The 19,571-nt window shown below is 44.0% G+C and overlaps 1 long non-coding RNA gene across 1 annotated transcript in view; it reads right to left on the bottom strand.

Annotated features, from left to right (window-relative positions):
• Positions 1-1,657: 1,657 nt before the first annotated feature.
• The window catches only part of LOC131496423 (uncharacterized), a 34,511-nt gene continuing 16,597 nt past the window's right edge, over positions 1,658-19,571 (bottom strand). The window contains exons 6-8 of the long non-coding RNA XR_009254485.1: positions 6,961-7,031; positions 3,369-5,992; positions 1,658-2,130 (exon numbers count right to left, since the gene is read on the bottom strand). This is a non-coding gene — a long non-coding RNA (uncharacterized LOC131496423). The remainder of the gene's footprint in view (positions 2,131-3,368; positions 5,993-6,960; positions 7,032-19,571) is intronic.

The raw sequence follows: 19,571 nt of genomic DNA, 5'->3' as shown, positions 1-19,571 counted from the left end.
TGAAGACAGAAAAGTGGAAGATGGTGTTCTGATGGACTGGACTTGCATGGGCCTTTCTTTTTTTTTTTCTCCCCCCACATTCCCCCTCCCACCCCCCACCAGTTAGCTATTACCATCAGTCATTTCTTGTGAGCTAGGTATGGTGGGTGGCTGGTGATGCTTGAAGAAATAAGATACAGTTCTCAACCTAAGACTCACAAATAGTGACAATAGCATACAAGGCTATAGGCACACATTTATTAGTTCTAGAGTAAAGTGATCCAAGATCTGGCCATTTCACTATGAAGTCTTGAGCTAACTGAAGGAGCCCTGAACAGGGAGTCGAGACACAAAGGTTCTAATCTTAGTTCTGTTGTATGTGTATTTGCTGTATGACCTTGCATGAGGACTTTCCCCTCTGGGGGCCTTGGTTTACTCATTCATTCATTCAGCTTTGTGCCAGTGTTGTGCTAAGCATTGGGGACGAAGACTGTGACTACATAATAAGTACTATTTCTGCTCTCATAGGTTTTGTAGTCTACTGGGGAAAACAGACATGAAAGAGATAATTTCACAGGTAATTTCCCTATAAAATAAGGAAGTTTGTCTAGACCAGAGGCTTTCAGCCCTGGCTGCAGATTAGAATCAACTGAGAAATTTTAGGAAAGAAACTGAGATGACTAACTGGCCATTACCCCCAAAGATTACAGTTCTAACTGGGAGCGCTCTAGAACAAATATTTTTATAAGTTCCCCCCAAGAGACTAATGTGCAACGAGGGTTGAGAACCACTGAGCTAGACAATATCTAAAATTTCTTCCTGCTGTAATATCCTATCAGTCTTTTATATTCTACGGATAATCTAAGACATATATTTGTATTTCTGTATATATGTATGTGAGAGAGACAAAGGTACACAGAGATGAAGAGAGAGAAACAGAGACAGAGCCAGCAACCAAGGCCATGTAGTATGTGAAAAGAAAAATACAGGAGACCAGTGGGAAAATAACACATATCAACATTTCCCAAACTTGGCCTGAGGAATGTTCAATTGGATGTTTGTGCAGAGACTATGTGTCTACTCAATATTCTTTCTTCTTCAGTTATAAAACTTTAGCCACGTGCCCAGCTCTAGATTTCTATTTCCCAGCCTCCTTGGCAGGAAGATGTGACCAAAGAGACGCCAATGGAAGTCGTGGTAAGGAACTTCCAGGAAATCTCCTTAAGGAGGAGATGCTCACTCACCAAGGGGGCACAGCTTTTATGTCCTTTACCTCTCCCCCAACTTCCTGCCTGGATCAAGGCTGTGATGGCCAGTACATCATTGGTCACCTGGAACTGTGTAGTGACATTCAGGGTGGAAATAATGAGCTAAAGACATTCGAGCAGAGAGATTAAAAAAAAAAAAAAAAAAAAAAAAAGCCTGGATTCCAGATGATACCATGGGGTCATATTCACTAGGACTAAATACTTTTGGATTTCTTTCACTTAAATTAGAAACCATTTACTTTGTTTAAATGACACATTGGAGATTGTTTGACACTGATACAGGCGTTGTATGGGGGAGAAAAAGAGCTCCTTCAAATAAGTTTGGGAGATATTGCACACCGCAGTGTAGCTCCCCACCTTGTCTGTAAAGACCCCCGTTGCACATTTGCCCATATTAAAGGTTCATAACACAGGAGTCTGTTCACTTTATTTAACCTGGTTCAGAACCTGGCTTTCCCTACATTCCCTTCTCACGACACATACATACTCAGCACACTGCATAGAGCATCTCTTGATATTGCATAACATTAATATTCCTCAGCTCATTATTTGCCAATCTCTAACATAAATGCATCAATATTCACCTGTTGAAATACCAGAATACCTAGCATCTGAGCATCAAGACAAAGCATCAATCAAATATTTCATACCAAATGTCACAGAACAACCGATTATATGTTTTCTTGTCCATTTAGTTGTTGGTGCATTGGAGAGACAGGGTCAGAAGCGCCCTTCTCAGAAGTAGTTCCAACAACCCAAATCCAAAATGGCCACCGTGAGTTCTCTCCCTCCAGCTGTCGATTGCTCCCAGCTTGTCTTCTGCTCTCAGCTGCATGATGTGTACTGACCTGTGTTTTCTCACTCTGGCCCATCTGGAAGGCTTCTAGGAATGCAAACAAAAACCAAGGCTGCTTAGGAACTAGCTTTCAGAATGAAGCTCTTTTGGCAAAACTATTTCTCTGGCAGATGTAGGAGAGTCCAGATCACCTGGCCATTAGCTTCTCCTCCGTGATAACTAATTGTGAGTGTATAAATAAGACACAACCTGACCTATTCCGCCTTGGCATTTGATTTGGCCATTTCAAGAGTTCCAAGGAGGTCACCTATCTTTTTCCTACTTAAATTCCTGTAACAGCTAATGAGTCCTTTCATTTCAAAAGAAGCTTAAACTGAAAAAAATCCTATGAAAAGGAACACTAACAAATCCACTAAAAGTGTAAACTCCTGATACTCTTTCCTAAGAACCAATCTTACCAGAGCAATGGTTCTCCATCCCTTTTCTTTTAACCTGTCTGTGTCTTTATATATAAAGTGAGTTTTTTTGTAGCGCATATTTTTGTAGATGATAGAGTTAAGCCTTGCATTTCTTTTTGTATCTGCTCTGACATTCTCTGTACTTTTTTAATGTTTTATTTTATTTTATTTTTGAGAGAGAGAGAGAGAGAGAGAGAGAGCGCGAGCGGGGCAGGGGCAGAGACAGGAAGACACAGAATCTGAAGCAGGCTCCAGGCTCTGAGCTGTCAACACAGAGCCCAACATGGGACTCAAACTCACAAACCGTGAGATCATGACCTGAGCTGAAGCTGGTTGCTTAACCAACTGAGCCACCCAGACGCCCCCATTCTCTGTATTTCAATTCATATATGTAGGCCATTTATATTTAAAGTGATTATTGATGTAGCTGGATTAATATCTGTCACTTTTTTTAACTGTTTGCCAATTTTTGCTCATGTTCTTTGTTTCTCGTTTGGCCTGCCCTTCTTTTTCTGCCATTTCAGTTTTAGCTATTTGGTATGATACCGTTCTTTCTCCTCCTTTAGCATGTCAGTTATATTTCTTTAAGAAAATTCCTTTTAGTGGCTGCCCTGTATTTTGCAATACACGTTTATAATTCATGTAAATCTACTTTCAAATATCACTATATCATTTCACAGGTAGCATTAAGTACTTCAGTACTTCTAACAGAGATTCCCCCATTCCTCCTCTATCTCTTAAAACATAGCTGCATTCATTTCATTTAGTCATACGCTATAACCACCCAAGGCCTTTTCACTAGTATTGCTTTGAAAACTTATCTGTTGGATCAATTGAGAATAAGAAAAATAAAAGACTTTATTTTACCTGCACTTCTTCCTTCTCTGATGCTCATTCATTCTTGTTATAGATCCAATTTCTGACATATCATTTTCCTTCTCGCTGAGAATATCTTTTAACATCTCTTTTGGAGCAAGTCACCGGCCATGAATTCCCTCAGCTTTTGTCGAAGAAAGCCTTTATTTTTCCTTCACTTGTGAAGGATGATTTCACTGGATATAGAATTCGAGGTTGGTGAGGTTCTTTTCTTTCAACACTTTAAGGATGACACTGCCCTCTTGTTTGTGTGATTTCGGACAACTCCATTTTAACTCTTATCCTTGTTCTTCTGTGAGAAGGTATTTACACTCTCTGGCATTTTTCAATATTTTCTCTTTATATTTGATTTTCTGCATATTAAATATAATACACAGAGGTGTACATTTTTTGATACTTATCCTACCTATTATGAGCTTCCTGGATCTGTGGTTTGGTATCTGTCATTAGTTTTGGAAAATTCTTGGTCGTTATTACTTGAAATATTTCTTCTACCCCTTCTTCTCATTCTTTGTGTATGTTCTACCTTTTGTTCCACTGGATCAATGTTTCTCAAAGTGTGTTCCCTGGACCAGGAGCATTAGCATCACTTGGAAAGTTGTTAGAAGTGCAATAATCAAGCCCTTCTCCAGCCCAGACCCACTTACTCTGAAACTCTGGGGATGAGGGCCAGGCACGTGTGTTTACTCAAGCTCTCTGAGGAGGTGGGGGGTCCTTTTGCATGTTAAAGTTTGAAAACCACTACATCAAAGCAGGAGAATGAGCACTAGGATACCCAAAAAGGGATGATACAGAGAAAAGGAAGTATAACAGCTAGAAACACTTAATGTGTCTTAGAATCATGCCCTGCTTTACCTATCATTGGCTTTCTTATTGAGGTCGTTCATGGCTTAAATGAGTTCTAAAGGAAAACATGGGACTGACTCCAAATGAGCTGCCAGCCTCTTCGCCTCCTTTAAGTCTGTTCCCAGCCAGTGGCTCCGAAATCAGGCTGCACATCACTCTGAGAGCCCTCAGTTAAAATGAACTGTAGACCGACTGAACCAGAATCCCCAAGGTTTGAAACCCAGAAACTACACTGTTAACATGAGTCCCTGGATATTTTGACTCCGTTAGTCCATGACCTGGCAATAGGGGACCACTGCTAGAGCCCCATAACTGGACCAGTTGGCTACTCTTTATGAGAGCCCAGCACAACCCCCTCCCCAAAACAATCCCGATGTACTGTGGCCATATTTAAACAGCCTCTGCTTCACCCTCTCTCCCTTCCTCTGCCTTTCCTTTCTTCAGGTTGACCTGGAGTCTTTCACACCCTCAGAGATGAGCTCCAGAGCCAAGAGCTGAGTTCTGGGCTTCACATGACACCCCCACTCTCCTTTGATACCACCGGACACAGGGCACAACGTTCTCGGAGACACGGGCTAAATGTCCTCACTGACCCCACTCCCACTAGAATGTAGCCCTTTCTCCTCCTTCCACATCCCCAACCCCACTGAGGTCAGCCCTACGGAAACGTGGCCCCATCATAAGTTCCAACTAGTTACCCTAATGCCACGGTCCATAAAACTTGATCTTGCCCTAGACCCCAGTCAATAGCTGGGGGCTCTATTTTTACTAACTGCATATCCTAAGGCTGTTATCTGGTTCCATGCCCCAGAACAAAGGCTGGTACCTTGTTCCCTTCAAGAGACCGCACTCCTTCGGCCTGTTTACAAAGTTCCGCATGTCAGCCATTCCAGATTCCCGACTGTTGGGACCTGCCACTTTTCTGGTACCAGTGGGCTCTGGAGTCGTGCTGGGGGCCCTTGGGCATGGGTTGGGCTTGCGTCAGTATGAGAGGAGTAACTGGACCCTATGGAACCTGGCCTGTCCCTTTTGATGGACTCATTCTGAATCCCAAGACTCCAATCTTTCCTTCCTGCCAGGGCTGAGGGTGAGGCAAGGGAGGCACCTGAGAGGGACTAGCTCCCAGGGTCAGGCAAGCACAAGGTCAGCAACTGAGAGCAACTTACATTTTATGCTCTAGACTCCTCACCCACCTCACCCCGGTCCCAGCCCGGCTTCCTGCTCCAGGTTGCCATGAATGCTCCAGGTCCCAGTGCAAGACTAAAAGAGGGACGCTATCAATCCCAAGGCCTCCATAGAGTCATTCAGCCAATATTTATTATATGCCCCTAGGTAAAGAGCACAAAGGAATCAGAGTTCCTGCCTGTAAGGAGCTGAGCATAGTAAGAAAACATGTAAACAAGAAGTGATAACCCAAGGCTGGCTAGGACAGGTGCTAAGCAGAGGTAAATGTGGAACAGCAGAGGAGGTGGAATTAATTACGAGAGACAGCGGAGAAGGCTTCAAGAAGACAATAGTGTTTCCTGGGCCCTGGACACTGCACAGACTACATCTAGGGAGAGAAAATGGGAAGCTAACAGCAGGTAGAAAACAGAACAAATCAAGGTGTGGTGGGTTCTGCAACTAGCAGGTGGCTGGCATCATTAGAGGGTTAGAGACTTGGAAAGAAGAATGGGAGGTGAGGTCTGAAGGGAAGAGGACCAGATGGCGGAGAGCCTTGAATAGTCTGCTAAGGAATGCTGGCTTCCATCTCTGGTACATGGGGCCTCCTGGAAGATTTTGAGGCAGGAGAGAAAGTAATTAGAGTCAGCATCACAAATCAAAAATCAGAAGTTGGGGGCTGTAAACAAGATCAGCAACGGCAGGGGGGCGCCTGGGTGGCTCAGTCAGTTGAGCGTCTAACGTCAGCTCAGGTCATGATCTCATGCTTCATGGGTTCAGTCCCTGCGTTGGGCTCTGTGCTGACAGCTCAGAGCCCGGAGCCCGTTTCAGATTCTGTGTCTCCCTCTCTCTCTGCCCCTCCCCTGTTCATGCTCTGTCTCTGTCTCAAAAATAAAAATAAATATTTTTAAAAAAAATTTAAAAAATAATAAAAATCAGCAATGGGAGAAGCAATTGGGAAACTGTGTTAAGGACAGTCACTGAGCAGTGTCTGATTTTCTAAGTCAAGTTTAACGAATGCCAGGGGCTGTTATCTGGGGACTAGAAAAGTGGTCAGGGCCAAGGAGCCAGCCTTGACAGGCACCCATCAATCCCCAAACATCAGTCAAAGCACAGGCCGCTGCAGAACGGGAACCTAAAGCCACTGGCCCAGATGCTCTGTGGGACAACAACTTCCAGAGCTGCTTTTTGGAGATGGCACACCCGATGGGCCCAGTAGGCTTTGTGGCCTGCTTCCTGGGGTGCACTCAAGCTGCTTCTGTTTAAGAAAATCTCCTCTCTCCAGCCCAGGAAGCAAAGCACCTACCACATCTGGTTTTGGGATTTGGGATTAAATGGCCCCATCTATCAGAAGCCCTAAAGAAGAATGCCCAGGTAACCTCCAAGCTCCCTTCCTGCCCTATCAGTCCGTGGCTTGAGGATTCCATGACTATCAGATACAATCACCGGAGACTGGTTCTTGTAGGATTCCTTGCTGAAACATTCCTGTGTGTCTGTAATAAATGGACTGCCATCGGTGGTTCACTTCTCTCCAACCACACGAGAACTCCCAAGCCTGGCCACTGTCTTCTCTCACCTGGGCCACTGCTAGAATCTTCTGCCTGGTCTTCCTGTTTTTAGTTTGGCCTTCACTGCTCATTTCACGTTCTACAAGGAAGCCAGAGGAGAATTTCTAGTGCACCTCAATCTGCTCAAGGCATAGCCCTGCTTAAAAATCCTTTCTGTTGCCTCAGTGTTGCTTTGAAAGGGCTCACCAGAGCCTTTCTGTTGCAGCCCCACAACCTCTTCAGCCTCGGCTCTCACCCACCATCCCTCAGACCCCAAGCTCAGCAATTCTAGTCCCCAAACACCTGAACTCTCACCCCATTCTGACCCTCTGCACAGACTACTCTCATTGCCTCAGGGACTACTGACCAACAGAAAAATGGCAGAAGAATGCAAGCCACTTATGTCATCTTAAGTTTTCTAGCAGCCACATTGGAAAAAAGTGGAAAGAAATGGGTGATCTCATCATTAACAACGTATTTTATTTAACTCAGTCTACCCAAAATGTTATGGCTTCAACATGTAAATCAAGAAGAAACTATTGAGATCGTTTACATTCTTTTTTCAGACTAAGTCTTCAAAAGCTGATGTGTATTTTATTTATTTTTTATTTTTTAAAAATCTGATGTGTGTTTTAAACTTATAGTATCAATTTGGACTTGCCACGTTTTCAAGTGCTCAACAGCCACATGCGGCTAGTGGCTGCCATATTGGCTAGCACCAGCCAAACACAGCTTCCTTCTTCTCCATCCAGAGCGCCATGCCCATTGGTCAGGCCCAACAGACAGAAAGGGCCTTACCTCTTGTGACCAGGTGCTCCTCCTCAGTGCTCCCAGCCCCTGTCGCAACTCTCACACTCAGTTGCTAAAACCTGTGTTCCAATCTGAATCCAAGATTGTAGGCTCCATGGGGACAAGGACCATGTTAGTCTTGTTTGCCGTTAAACTCCAGCACTGAGCCCAGCAGCAAACATACCCCGTATGTACCAAATCAGTGTCTGTCGAAGGAAGAAGCATAACCTCATGTGTCCCCACCCATCACTAGGAGATACTGAGATGCTTTTAATATTCCTTTAAAGATTCCCTCTTGCCTCACCCTCCCTTTCTCCACCATCCACACGTACAAACACGTGCACACACACTCACCACACATTCACACACCTTTATACATTCTTGTGAGTCTTGAGTGTATATGTGTGTGTGTGAGTGCAAGAGTATTTGCAAGCCTGAAGGTGTTTGAGAGTGTTCGGGAGCATACGATGAGTGTGAGGTTGTGAGTGTGTGTGTGTGTGTGTGTGTGTGGTATATAGATGAACAAAGGCATTCCATACAATAGGACTTTCCAATGGGATTGCCCATGTGGCTAATTTTATCAAATGCATGTTCTCAAATTCCACAGACCCTATTTCGTGGTGTGTGGGTTTCCTTTTCTCACTCTGCCCCCTTTTTAACGGCCCTTCTCCCATGTTACAAAAGAAAGGTGCTTCCCTTACTCATTCCCAACCTTACCATGGTGTCCTCTCCTAGGATGTAAAATCCTTCAGGGCACCAAACAAAAAGGACACTTAAAAATATTATTTGGGGGTGGGTCTCCCCATTGATGAATTAAAGCACAATTAGCCCGCCTTCGGACTTCCCTTCCTTCCCTGTTTCACCCCGTTTTTAGTCATGGGCTTTCATAGAAGAGGTCTTTAATATATTGCAGAGAACGGGCCGAGGGCCTGGTGGCAATTTTCTTGTAAGGATCACACGTCTGCATTCCTCAAGTCCTGTCAAAGAAAGCATTGCTCTTGACAGGTTCTGGGGAGAAGAAAGAAAAGACAACACTGTAAGGAATAATAAAGACTAAGAATGCTCCGCCCCTCCCCCCGTGTCAAACATAAACAACCTTTTCAGCTCTTCTTAATAAACAACACTAAAAAGAACCCCCCCCCAAAAAAAAAATCTTTGAAAAGCCAAACCAGCATAGGTTTGCTAATTCTTTTAAACACAACTGAAACGTTTTCAGGGGCTACTAAATTTGACAAGTTGTACTGGATAAAACGCTCAGATAAAAATTTTATGTGATTACTTTTGAATGCGATATGCATTATTCAAAAGGTAGTTAAAATCTATTTTATCAAATAACGAGATATGTATTCCAATTACAATCAATCCTGCGACCATTTTATCTCATAAAATGTTTAAACATTCTTTTCCTCCTACACCTCCTATTAATCAAAAAAGAAAACTAAATGCTAGCTACTAGACACATTTATTGTCAGCAATATATACCTTTCTCTTTCATAAATGCGTTGGAGAGTTTATCTCAAGGTCCAATAAAATTAAAGGAGTTAGTTCTGTGTTTTCACACAAGATTCTTATTTAATTATTCCCAGAAGCCAACTCCAAAGTTTAGTACACACCCACACACATACTTACTAAAAAATGCCATATCTTTCATCATGTTTTTTGTTTCATAAATAGCTTACAATTTGGGCTGCCTGTAACATTGAGTTATGGCAAACTAAGTGACGAGAAACATAGATTTATTTTTGCTTTTATAACTTGTCATAAAACAGATTAATTACATTGTATCTTTCATGGTTTTTATCTCGACTGCATCTAGTAATCTTTTTTACAAGATTAGAAGTAATCCTTCTTATGGTGGTTTTCATAATATTCCTCAAAATACACTGTAATGTTGATCTAAATTAAAAATATAAGTCAGACTTTTTCTTAGAGCAGTAAGTCTGATTTGCAAACTGGTTTGACAAGGAAGACTGGCTTTGCTAAATAGATTATGCACAGGCATTTTCCATCAATTGAATGAGCTAAATCTGAGCTCTAAGATTTGACAAAAAGGTACTTAAGCATGTAATAAAATAAAAGCATTTTATTAAAAAAAAATGCATTGGGAAAGTAGAATGAAATTAACAATATTTTAATTTTCCAACCCTGTCTTCATGAGTTGGACTAGACAAGGTGAAAAACATAAAAGACGTAATTAAAAGTCATTGAATACATTTTAGAAAACGCTTTTTGGATATTCCAGAAATTGAGAAAGTAAATAGTTCTAATGATGGATAACAGATCCTTTAGGAAAAAAATTTTTTTTCTGTCAACAAAACTGGGAAAAAATCATTTTGGTTGATGGGTCACTGTGTGATTTGGGGCACTGAACACAAAGAGAGTTCAAATCATTAGTAAAGTTATCACAACAGAACATTTTCTGTTCCTATCAGTTTGTTCAGATAAGCAAGATTTGTCACTGTTCACATCCATAAAGACAAAACGAAATAAATAAGTTTTCCAAAAAGAACAGAAGTGATGTTGCACCCTTCTCATTCTCTAATAGGAAATATTTATTATCTCATTGGGAGAATCATGTTCATTTCATTGAGAAATGACATCCCAATACATTTTTTCTATTTCATTTTTTATTGGAAAAATTGTTATATTTACGTTATTTTGATTATTTGTACACTTATAACAATTATAATGATCACTCATTCAAGAAGTAATTTTAACATTTGAACCTTATGGAAATATTTTAATATTAAAATTTCTCATTATACACAACATTGTGTGTGTACTCAACACTGCTGAATTATACACTTAGAACTGGTTAAGATGGAAGGATGCCTGGCTGGCTCAGTGGGTCGAGTATGGAACTCTTGACCCCGGGGGTGGTGATTTCAAGCCCCATGTTGGGTATGGAGCCCACTAGAAAAAGAAAATAGTTAAAATGGTAAATAATATTATGAGGGTTTTTTTGCCATAATTAAAAATAAATTTTTTCTGGCATAAACATAATATTACATGTGTATATAATATTATTTCATACATAATATTTAAGAAATGCATATTTGGTGACTATCAAACATGATCAAGCATAAAAACATATGACATTAGAATAAAATTCTGTGAGACATAGAAGAGAAAGATGGGTTTAAGAAAGAGAATGAAATAAAACTTCCTGACGTTAAGGAGAGTTTACTCATATGCATCGTAAGTGGATGATGACAGATATCAAATCGCATGTGTGTATTCCGTTGAATACATTTAACAAGGGGTAACGTTTTCATTTAAAGAGTCAGTATTTATAATGCTCTGAAGTTATATCTTGAAATCATTTCAACTTAGGGAGAAAACTGTAGATGTTAACTTAAGGATGTTTGAGGGACTATGAGATTTTAGGATCTGGCAGGGGAACCAATCTGTGGGTCACTGCCTTTGGGACAAGATGAGGAGGGGTCCTGGCTGCAGAGACCACCCTGGGGCCCCCTGTGCAGTTGAGATTTTCTATCCTTGTTCTCCCCAGCTCGTTCCTTAAGGGCATTTCTTTTTCCTGGAGGAAAGAGGTGACCCCTGTTGGCCAGAGTTTTCAAAAGGCAGGGGACCTTTTATGGCGCTACATTACAACAGCTATTCTATTCAACGGGAAACACAGTTGGGCCAGTTTTGTTTTTGTTCTTGTTTTTGTTTTTTAATGCATTGACTGGATCATTCATTTAGGAAGGAGAGGAGGTGGGACCTTTATTTATTGAACATCTGCTATGTGCCAGACGCTGTGGAGGAAGCTTTATAGACATAATCTCATTTTCTAATGAGAATAATTAAAGTTACCATATATGTTTGTTATTATTATTATACTGGCCATTTACCATATAGCAGACACAGAGCTGTAAACTTTACGTTAGTGATGTTCATGAGTCTTTACAATAACCCCATAAGGCAGGAATTAGGCTCTTTCCCGTTTTACAGATGGGAATGTGAGGCTCAAATAAATCTTTTCGAAGTTAAACAGCCAGTAAGTAAGAAGGACTGATCATGATGCCAAAGGACTTCAAGCCATACCCACTTAAAGTGAAGCTCTCGGAGTTTAAACAAGTGGGCAAGATCATAATTTGTAAGTCCCAGGTGAGTCCGATTCATTCATTCCCAGTTTTGTTCTAGGGAGGAATCGAGGGACTGCCCCATGACTACAGATATTCACATTTATCTAGAACTCTCCAAGTCCATTATTCGCCTTGCTTCTTTGCCAGTTTTATAAAGTGGACAGAATTGATTTTATTATAATTACTTTATTATAATTGATTTGTGTATTATTATAATTATATAATTACTATCCTTCTCCCCTCTTTTTGCAAATGAGAAAATGAAAGCGCTCAGAATCTTTTCTGACTTGCCCAACCCCACCAACATTCTCCTAATTCCTGATCCACCAGAACACTTCCGACAGCTGTGGGAGGGAAGCCACGGCAGCTGTTGTGACACCAGACCACACAGGGCTCCCACGGCTGGGCCAGGGTATGGAGTCCTTAATACACTTTCTGTCATGCTTTTGGGTATCACTGAAGACAAGGGCTCCTAACTGACTGTGGAGACCTATTTGGCCACAGTCTCACTCAGAGTTTTCAGCAGAAAGCCTATGGGCCGGGTCCAGGGGCAGAGGAAAGGGCCTGCCTGCAGATCTTGAAGAAAGAGACGTGTGTGGGGCTCACTCCTCACTGCCATTCCCTGAATAAGGGTGCTTGATGCTTCACAAAAGAAAAGGTCTTCACCGTGTTTCACAAAAGGACCCGTTTTTGTTTTTTTGTTTTTTTGTTTTTTTTACTAATTATGCCCCAGGCAACGGCAGGGGTTGGGGGTAACATTTGAACCTAATCTAAAACTTGGGATCGCCTGGGCGGTTCAGTCCATGAAGTGTCCGACTTCAGCTCGGGTCATGATCTCCTGGTTGTTGAGTTTGAGCTTTGGATCCTCTGCCTCCCTCTTTCTCTCTGCCCCTCCCTCACTTGCTCTCCCTTCCTCTTTCTCTTTCTCTCTTTCTCTCTCTCAAATAAATAAATAAACACACTTAAACAAAACAAAACACTTGCAAAATTCCAAACAGTGATTTGACTGTGAGAACCAGAGCTCTGAAGGAGCATGCTAACACTGAGAGAAAGGGGACTAGAGGCAGACCAGCAGGAGGTGGGGCCTCCATCCACAGGGAGCCCTCTCTCTTGAGTCGCCTGCTGGGACTCCCAGAAGTCCCCCGCTTACTCCATTTCCCTGTTCCCCCCTCCCCCCCCCCCACCCTGGAAGTGGTACATTGCAGCGGAGAGATAAATGGTCTCATAGTTGTGGGTTTTGATATCTTTTTAAAGGATTAGAGAGGAAGAAATAGCTTTTGTTTTCTTTTTTCCCAGTCAGCTAAACATGACATCTGACCTGCAGGCTCAGAAAACAACTTGACTTGCAGTGTTGAGCCATTAGACAAGACAACAGCCTGGGGTATTCTCTCCTGGAATGGGGGAAGCCCAGGCTGTCTTTTCTCCTAACATTTGTGGCAATCATCAGAAAAGAGCAGCTGTCAGGATCGCCTCCTGCCCCAACGGGGTTGCCAAGCCGCCGCAATCTTTATTTAATTGGTTTATTAATCTTACAACGCAATACCAGCCTCTGTCTCGTTGTGACTCACTAGCTAACCAGAACTGGGTTTTGTAAATATGTTTAATTAAGCTCCAAAAGCCACGAGCCTTCTGTCTTCTTGGTTACACTCTCCCACCAGGCCAGACACCAGCCAGAACCGAAATAAATGAATGGTTGTGCTTCCTTGTCCATCTGTTCCCACTAGGAGGTGGTGAAGCTAGAGCAGGATGTTCTGAGGGAAGAAATGTCTTCCCCCTCATCAGAGGTTTACCTCTCCCCGCGACTGGAGGACTACTATTCTGTGGAGAAACATGAATTAAGAGCTCCACAGGAAGAAGAAAGAAAAGGATATCATTCAACCTTTTATATGTAAATTGCTCCTTCTTCCAGCCACCCATCATCGTCTGGAATGAGACCTGTCTGTCGCAAAGGAGCGGCCCTTCTCTGTGATTCTTTGAACTCCTGGGCACAATGCCCCCACCCCGGGGAGGGCGGGAATGTCCAGGGATGGGTCTAGGGAAGAAACGCATGACTGTATCTTCTACCACATCATCTTAACAGCTCTTCGCACATCTGTCTCACCCCACAAATGCAGTGATAGCAGGCAAAGACTAGTATCTAGCTCAGTGCAGGACAAATAGTAGACATTTTTTTTTTTCAACGTTTTTTATTTATTTTTGGGACAGAGAGAGACAGAGCATGAACGGGGGAGGGGCAGAGAGAGAGGGAGACACAGAATCGGAAACAGGCTCCAGGCTCCGAGCCATCAGCCCAGAGCCCGACGCGGGGCTCGAACTCACGGACCGCGAGATCGTGACCTGGCTGAAGTCGGACGCTTAACCGACTGCGCCACCCAGGCGCCCCAATAGTAGACATTTAAAGATGGAAAACAAGGAAGGCGAGCAGGAAGGAGAGAGAGGAAAGAAAGAAAAAAGGAAAGAAGGAAGGGAAGAGAAGGAGGGAGAGAAACAGGAAGGAGAAGCAGGTGAGTAACTGAGGAAGTTGGATGGATGGATGGGTGGGTGGATGGGTGGGTGGATGGGTGGGTGGGTGGGTGGATGGGTGGATGATGGAGGCATTTGGATAAGGGACTCCACTCACTATTACACAGACCCCATGGTTCCAGGAAACCAAGCCATGGTTTTCTTCCTCAGGGTGTAATTTCACTGGAAGAGTCTCTTTCCTGGGAAAGTCCCCAGAAAGCGTGGTCAGAGACAGCTTATGTGAAGTCACACGGCACACTACCAAACAACGGCAGCAGGAAGAAAACAATCCCAATCTGTCAACCAGTTGTTTTGAAGACGAGATGTTAAAACAACTCGCTGCGGAGGCTCTAGAGGTCATCTTTATTTATCCATCTATTTCGTTTTCACTGAATTGTGTCCACAGGGCACTGAGCACCCAGAATAAACAAAACTGCAAAATTAAATCTACCATCTGGACATTTCTAAACATCTGGATATCTGGCATCATGTTGACCCGGACTGGTTGTCTCACGGCCGTGTAGTTATAGCCCAGAGCACCAGCCTCTTTGGAAGTTGATCTTACGTCAGTTTTCGTAACGCCCCACTTTCCCTCACTCCAGCGATATGAACAGAGAAGGGAAAGTGCATCTCCCCGTGCTACTGAGGAGGGAACTAAGACCCAGGAAGGAACAGAAGCTATCCAGTGATGAGTTTAACGAGGGAAAGCTCTTTAAAGAGGAGGCTCCATGCTTCTGGGGACCCTTTCCAGAGGCAGATGTACAGAACAGCCCGAACTGAAGTCATCACTTCCCACTGCCCACATATATACATCAAAAAAAAAAAAAAAAAAAAAAAGGCAAGACAAAGGGGGCAGACTGGAGGCTGCTTGGGAACTGGGAGAAGATTGGCACCACTTTAGACATGACCCCCGATACGCACACACACAGCCACACATGCGCACACAGATGCCATATGTCTTTAAGATGCATTTTATTTTAAACCCATAAGGAGAAAACGATCCTCTCTGCAGGCCCTCCCCCCTTGCCTGCCAGCCTCACATCCCTTCTCGGTTGTTCCCAGCTTGCTGCAGTGTGTTTTTGTTTTCTGTACTGGGTGATGGATTATAGAAGAGCAAATTAGCTCCCACTGCTTTTAAGATGCATTTTCTCTCTTAAAGAGACGATGATGTGAGCATTACTTCTCTCTCCCTACTGCCTGCCTTGGCCCTTGGCTGCTGTCACTGCTGCTTTAGGAGGGCATCCTCAGAAGGGAGGCAGCCCTGCCTCCCAAGTCTCCTCGTTCCAGCCCCAGGGCATCTCTCTGGTTACTCTAGGCTATTTTTACCTATCTCTGTATCAATACATGTGAATCCAGCTGCCTAGCACACAGTAGACACTGTTGGATGAACGAATACATAAATGATGGATGAAGTATAAACACTAAGGTCTCAATGAAATAAATGTTTCTCTCTCTCTCTCTCTCTCTCTCTCTCTCTCTCTCTCTTCCTCCCTCCCCCCACCCCTCACCCAACTCCGGGTCCTATGTGCAGCCCCCAAAGCAGAAGCATTAGCAATCACCTGGGAGCAAGGTTGCCAGGGTCCCGGGTAAACTATACCCAGACGAAACTTCGAGAAGCACTGCTATGTGGTCCTAAGCAGAGGCAGGAAGGTAGACAAGATGACCCCTTAAGGCCCCTCGCTACTTTATATGTCTCTCAGATCAAAGTGGTATCAGATTCATATGGTTATGGAAGGCTGAGCCCGGGATCATTACAGACCCAGAGTGCTGGCCTAGGATGGGGAAGGTGGGATTTCAACTCTTCCTTCCTTTCTGTCTCTCTCTTCCTGCTGTTCTGCCTCTTTGGAGGTCCCAGCTGACAGATCTGGAGCACAGCATGGCTTTGCTCTAACTAATTGCCAACAGTTGGCTGTAGCTACAGATTCATTATTCAAAAAGGCTCATTAATCTCCTAATGCCAGTGTAGCCATGGCTGCTGATGGTGCCTGTCACCTCCCAGCACCCAGGTCCCAGTGGGATACCCTGGGTCTCTGGCAACACAGCAGTAGGAAATACCTTCCCTCTCAGAAGGCTAAGCCTAGGGACACAGAGCCAGGCTGATTTAGAAACTGGTTAATCCGGGGCGCCTGAGGGGCTCCGTCAGTTAAGTGTCCAACTTGGGCTCAGGTCATGATCTCATGGCTTGTGAGTTTGAGCCCGGCATCGGGCTCTGTGCTGACAGTTTGGAGCCTGGAGCCTGCTTCCGATTCTGTGACTCCCTCTCTCTTCTGCCCCTCCCCCTCTCACACTCTGTCTCTGTCTCTCTCAAAAATTAATAAAAGGTTAAAAAAAAATTTTTAGAAACTGGTTAATCCCTGCCTCTGGCTGGGGTGGTCCTAGGGGGCCTGACCCAATGATTCAGGTGGGTGCAAGATGGATTATAGGAATACCAAGGGAAGGATTATCTGGGACCTCTTGGTTGAGCTGAGCTGCCCATCTCATAGCCAGATTAAGGAATCTGTCCCTTTTTCTCTTGGGTCTAGGAGTGGGCTCTTGGAAAACCTTGCAGCATGTTTAGAGACATGGCAAAGGTGCGTTCTAGACAGTTCATGATGAAGGAGTCCTAAAAACCTTCAGAGCCTCTTGCCAAGGTGAGTCAGAGGCTCCAACATGCACGTATGCTATGGCTCAGATAATATGATGTAAATGTTTTCCTGTCTTTCTCCTCGAAGTTCTGCTTCTGTGGATTTGTTTTTCCAAAACTACACATTCTTAAGAGAAGGGATGGGTGTGTTGTGTCTTTCACACCCACCTCCTGGTTCCCAATACCTGGCCCTGCTAAGCCATCAGCTACCCACCTAGAGCCATGCCTAGATACAGGGGTAAAGGAGAGAGTACAGGGTGGTGGGGGTGGGGCGAACGAGCAAGACAAGACAGGCAGGGAAAGAGAGCATGAGAAGAAAGGAGCCGTTTGGGGATACATCTCTGAGCGGCAAGAATATGATGAGTAAGACGCTTGACGAAGGCTGATGCCACTGTTTACATCCAGTTGCTCTGGGACTGGTCCAGACCGGTGAGCTGCCCACCAGCCGGAGGGCTGAGGTGGCACAGCTTAGGGCTTTATCCTCTTTCTTCTTCTAACATAAATAAAATGTTCAGACAGAAAATTTGAAAGAATCATAGAAGAAATGCTAATTGTCTAATACAGATGGTGGGTATGTAGGTGTCCGTGTTTTTTGCTGTTTTCGTTCTTCAGATGAACCAGACCCGCTGGCCTCTGTCATTTCCATCAATATTGTCAAAGCAGATGTGAGCAAGCAGCCCCTCTCTGAAGTCATCAAAGTAGTTGCTAAAACAACACTGCCCTCTGCTGACCACAGGCTCTCACATCTCGGGGACAGCTCCGCCTGGCAAAAGACTCCCGAAGGGCAGGATCAGATTGTTCTACCCAGCCTTTTGCTTTGTCCCTCCTGGGTCTACCCTTTCTTTGCCTCGGTGCCCCCTGGTCCCCCTGGGACCCCCCCCCCCCCCCAGGCACAGCACCAGGCACCAGACTGACATCCAGCTAAGCTCAGACAATTAAATCATGTGCTGGGGCAGCTGATGTCTTTGTGTCTCCATTTGTCCTACGACCATTTACTGAGTATCTGCTTGTGTGAGGCACAGCGCAAGGGCTGTGTGTGGGGCGAAGCGATAGCTCCACGCTGTGGATAAATAACTTGACCACTCGGAGCCTCAGAGACCTATGAAATAGGGATCATCAGCCTCTTCCTTCCCTGGGGTAAAGGAGGACTCTAAACCAGAGAGTGAGAAAGACTGCAATAAACCCAGGGCTTTCTGACACACCTGAAAAGAACCAGAGGGCACTCACCTCCTTAAAGCAACAGTGAACCCATTTCCAGGTTGTTTGTTGACCTCAGGTAAATACCCTAGGCCTTGACGTGTTCGGTGTTAACCGTCCTGAGGTAGCTGGTGCTTAGATATCTCTCCCAATGGAAAGGGGTAAAGCAGACTGGATCATCCCAAGTAGTGGCCACCTATGGGGACAAAGTCCCTGTGTAACTGGAACCTGAGAAGCATTCGGGATAGGTCAGAGCAGGGGCTCTCAAACTTGACCTGTGTCAAGGGGAGCTGTTAAAACCCAGATTGCCAGCCCCACCCTCAGTCTCTGAGTCACTGTGTGTGGTGTGGAGCCCGAGAATCTGCAGTTTTAATAGGTCCCCACATAAGCGGACCAGACTGAGAACTAGTGGCCTAGGTTGTGAGTTTCGGTGGCTTCACAGCACGAAAGTTCATTTCTTGTTCGTGCCACGTATGGAAAGAGTCCGTATGGCTGTGCTCCACAGTCACTGGAGGGCCCAGCTAATAAGTGCCCCACCATCTTATAGCTGCATCTTCTAGAACATCTGACCTTCGCAGCCGCTGTGACAAGGGAAGAGAAAGTGAAAAGTCCTATTTGGGCTTTGAACTGTCTCAGTCCAGAAGTGATGTGAGAAATCATATCCATTCGATGTTTATAGCAGCACCATCAACAATAGCCCAAGTATGGAAAGAGCCCAAATGTCCATCGATGGATGAATGGATAAAGAAGATGTGGTATACATATATATATATATATACACATATATATATGTGTATATACGTATATATACATATATACATATATATATGTATATATACGTATATACACATATATATATGTATACATATATATACACAATGGAGTATTACTCAGCAGTCAAAAAGAATGAAATCTGGCCATTTGCAACCACGTGGATGGAAAGGGAGGGTATTATGCTAAGTGCAATGAGTCAGTCAGAGAAAGACAAACGTCGTATGACTTCACTCATAGGAGGACTTTAAGACACAGAACAGATGAACGCAAGGGAAGGGAAGCAAAAATAATATAAAAACAGGGAGGGGAGGGAGACAAAACAGAAGAGACTCTTAAGTATGGAGAACAGACAGAAGGTGACTGGAGGGGTTGGGGGATGGGCTGAAAGGGTCAGGGGCACTAAGGCATCTGCTCCTGAAATCATTGTTGCACCATGTGCTAACTAACTTGGACGTAAATTTAAAAAATTAAATTAAAATTAAAAAAAAGAAATCCTATCCATTCACATTGTATTGACCAGAACTCCTCCCATGCCCGTGTTCCAGGTAGAAGTGATCCATGCCCCTAAGAGGACAGGTGAACTGGATGTTGGTGAGCCCTTGTACTGATGGACATATCACCCAGGCATCTCCCTTCTCACTCATGATAGCATGTGCAATCAAATAGA

This window comes from Neofelis nebulosa, chromosome 15 (assembly GCF_028018385.1).
Source record: "Neofelis nebulosa isolate mNeoNeb1 chromosome 15, mNeoNeb1.pri, whole genome shotgun sequence".
Classification (NCBI taxonomy): Eukaryota; Metazoa; Chordata; class Mammalia; order Carnivora; family Felidae; genus Neofelis; species Neofelis nebulosa.
Note: the sequence above shows the minus strand (reverse complement) of the source record. Positions and strands in the feature narration are given on the sequence as shown.